Genomic DNA, 4008 nt, shown 5'->3' with positions numbered 1-4008 from the left:
CATTCTGATTTTGAACATTATGAGAACATGGCACAACCTCCACCCCGTGAGAGGACTCTAAGGGAAATGGCTGCACCTGATTTCACCTACGAAAGCTTGTGCATCCAATACCTTGATGAGGATGTCCCATATGTTCTTAAAACAGGACTGATCCATTTGCTTCCAAAGTTTCATGGCCTTGCAGGTGAAGACCCGCACAAACATCTGAAAGAATTTCATATTGTCTGCTCCACCATGAAACCCCCAGATGTCCAAGAGGATCACGTATTTCTGAAAGCTTTTCCTCATTCTTTAGTGGGAGTGGCAAAGGACTGGCTGTATTTCCTTGCTCCAAGGTCCATCACGAGCTGGGATGACCTTAAGAGAGTATTCTTAGAAAAACATTTCCCTGCAACCAGGACCACGACCATCAGGAAGGATATCTCAGGTATTAGACAACTCAGTGGAGAGAGCCTATATGAATATTGGGAGAGATTTAAAAAACTATGTGCCAGTTGCCCTCACCATCAGATTTCAGAGCAACTTCTTCTCCAATATTTTTATGAAGGACTCAGTGATATGGAGAGAAGTATGATAGATGCTGCCAGTGGTGGAGCCCTTGGAGATATGACTCCTGCTGAAGCCAAAAACTTGATTAAGAAGATGGCTTCCAACTCCCAGCAATTTAGCGCCAGAAATGATGCCATAGTCATTAGAAGAGTGCATGAGGTAGCTACAAACTCATCTGCATCATCTGAAACTAAGAAGCTTGAAGGCAAACTAGATGCATTGGTTAACTTGGTAACCCAGCTAGCCTTGAATCAGAAATCTGTACCTGTCGCAAGAGTCTGTGGTTTATGCTCCTCTGTTGACCACCATACAGACCTCTGCCCTTCCATGCAGCAACCTGGAGCAATTGAGCAGCCTGAAGCTTATGCTGCAAACATTTACAATAGACCTCCTCAACCTCAGCAGCAAAATCAACCACATTAGAACAATTATGACCTCTCCAGCAACAGATACAACCCTTGATGGAGGAATCACCCTAATCTTAGATGGTCTAGCCCTCAACAACAACAACAGCAGCCTGCTCCTTCCTTCCAAAATGTTGTTGGCCCAATCAGACCATAAATTCCTCCACCAATCCAACAACAACAACAGCCCCAGAAACAACAAACAGTTGAGGCTCCTCCGCAACCTTCCCTCAAAGAACTTGTGAGGCAAATGACTATGCAGAACATGTAGTTTCCACAAGAGACCAGAGCCTCCATTCAGAGCTTAACTAATCAGATGGGACAATTGGCTACACAATTAAATCAACAACAGTCCCAGAATTCTGACAAGCTGCCTTCTCAAGCTGTCCAAAATCCTAAAAATGTCAGTGTCATTTCATTGAGGTCGGGAAAGCAGTGTCAAGGACCTCAACCCGTAGCACCTTTCTCATCTGCAATTGAACCTGCCAAACTTCACTCTACTCCAGAAAAAGGTGATAACAAAAATTTACCTAACAATTTCTGTGTAGGTGAATCTTCCACTGATAATTCTGATTTGCAGAAGCAGCACATCCCTCCTCTTCCATTCCCTCCAAGAGCAGTTTCCAACAAAAGAATGGAAGAGGCAGAGAAAGAGATCTTGGAAACATTTAGAAAAGTAGAGGTAAACATACCTCTTCTGGATGCAATAAAGCAAATTCCAATATATGCTAAATTCTTGAAGGAGCTGTGCACTAATAAGCGGAAGCTTAAAGGAAGTGAACAAATTAGCATGGGCAGAAATGTCTCCGCATTGATTGGTAAATCTGTCCCCCAAATTCCTGAAAAATGTAAAGATCCAGGTACATTCAACATACCTTGTATTATAGGGAATAGTAAGTTTGACAATGCCATGCTAGATTTAGGAGCTTCTCTTAGTGTTATGCCTCTGTCTATTTTTAATTCTCTATCTCTAGGTCCCTTGCAGTCAACTGATGTGGTTAATTCATTTAGCTAATAGAAGTGTTGCCTATCCTGTTGGTTTCATAGAAGATGTCTTAGTTAGAGTGGGTGAACTGATTTTCCCTGTTCATTTTTATATTTTGAATATGGAGGATGGATTTTCTCAAGGATCAGTTCCCATCATTCTAGGCAAACCCTTTATGAAAACTGCTAGAACTAAGATAGATGTATATGCAGGCACACTATCCATGGAGTTTGGTGATATAACTGTTCATTTTAATATTCTGGATGCTATGAAATACCCATCTAAAGATCTTTCTGTATTTTGTGCTGAAATAATTGACCATGTTGTTGATGAATACATGACTGATCTTTATTCTAATCTGCATGCCTCTCACTCTTCATGTATTGAGTCTGAAATTGTACTTGATCATATGTCTGAATTTGATGCTGAGAGTGAATCTGAAATTGATATTGGTTACATGTCTGGTGGTGGTGTTTTACCTCTCGAGATTGATTTTATAGAGTCAGATAGGACTAACCATGTTTCAGGAAGTACACATACCTCTGACTTTCTTAATGAGGTACAGGCTGAGAAACCATCTCCTTCTACCACTATCCAGCCGGCCACACCAGAATTGAAGCCTCTGCCATCAAATTTAATATACACTTACTTGGATGAGAGTGAATCTGAAATTGATATTGATTGCATGTCTGGTGGTAGTGTTTTACCTCTCGAGATTGATTTTATAGAGTCAGATAGGACTAACCATGTTTCAGGAAGTACACATACCTCGACTTTCTTAATGAGGTACAGGCTGAGAAACCATCTCCTTCTACCACTATCCAGCCGGCCACACCAGAATTGAAGCCTCTGCCATCAAATTTAAAATACACTTACTTGGATGATAGCAAAAGTTTTCCAGTGATTATATCTGCCTCCCTTGCTGATGAGCAAGAGGAGAAGTTGTTGTCTGTTCTCAAGAAGCATAAGAAGGCTATAGGCTGGACCCTGGCAGACATTCCTGGTATTAGACCATCCAAATGTATGCATCGAATAAATTTAGAGGATGGAGCTAAACCAGTAAGACAACCATAGAGAAGACTTAACCCGGTGATTCTAGATGTAGTGAAGAAGGAGATAACCAAGCTTTTGCAAGCTAGAATCATTTATCCTATCTCCGACAGCCAATGGGTGAGTCCCGTCCAGGTAGTCCCGAAGAAGACTGGCCTCACAGTGATAAAAAATGAGAAGGAGGAGTTGATTCCTACTCGGGTGCAGAACAGTTGGAGAGTCTGCATTGACTATAGGAGGCTGAACCAGGTTACCAAAAAAGACCATTTTCCCCTGCCATTCATTGACCAGATGCTTGAACGCCTGACAGGTAAATCTCACTACTGTTTCCTTGAAGGTTTTTCTGGTTATATGCAAATTACTATTGCTCCTAAGGATCAGGAAAAGACCACATTCACTTGCCCCTTCGGCACTTTTGCCTATAGTTGGATGCCTTTCGGCCTGTGCAATGCCCCTGGTACCTTCCAGCAGTGCATGATTAGCATTTTCAGTGATTTCTTAGAAAATTGCATAGAGGTGTTTATGGATGATTTCACTGTATATGGATCCTCTTTTGATGGTTGTTTGGATAGTTTGGAAAAAGTTTTGAATAGACGCATCGAAACTAATCTTGTTCGAAATTTTGAAAAATGTCATTTTATGGTTGAGCAAGGTATAGTTTTAGGCCACATTATTTCCAATAAGGGTATTGAAGTAGATCTTGCAAAAATTTCTGTTATTTCACAATTGCCTTACCCCTCTTGTGTGTAAGAGGTGCGATCTTTTCTTGGCCATGCAGGATTCTATAGGCGCTTTATAAGAGATTTTAGCAAAGTAGCCCTTCCACTGTCCAACTTGTTGCAAAAGGAGGTGGAGTTTGACTTTAATGACAGATGCAAAGAGGCTTTTGATTGCCTCAAAAGAGCGCTGACTACCACCCCCATCATCCAGGCACCCGACTAGACAGCCCCTTTTGAGCTTATGTGTGATGCATCAAATTATGCATTGGGGGCTGTCCTTGCTTAGAAAATTGATAAATTG

At 41.4% G+C, this 4008-nt stretch overlaps 1 non-coding gene across 1 annotated transcript; it reads right to left on the bottom strand.

Annotated features, from left to right (window-relative positions):
• Positions 1-405: 405 nt before the first annotated feature.
• Positions 406-512, bottom strand: LOC114400991. The gene has a single exon (XR_003664108.1). It is a non-coding gene; the product is annotated as a small nucleolar RNA R71 (small nucleolar RNA).
• Between the last annotated feature and the right edge of the window lie 3496 nt (positions 513-4008).

The sequence above is a fragment of the Glycine soja genome, chromosome 19 (genome assembly GCF_004193775.1).
Source record: "Glycine soja cultivar W05 chromosome 19, ASM419377v2, whole genome shotgun sequence".
Taxonomy (NCBI): Eukaryota; Viridiplantae; Streptophyta; class Magnoliopsida; order Fabales; family Fabaceae; genus Glycine; species Glycine soja.
The sequence above is the reverse complement of the archived record's forward strand: the minus strand, read 5'-3'. Positions and strand labels throughout refer to the sequence as shown.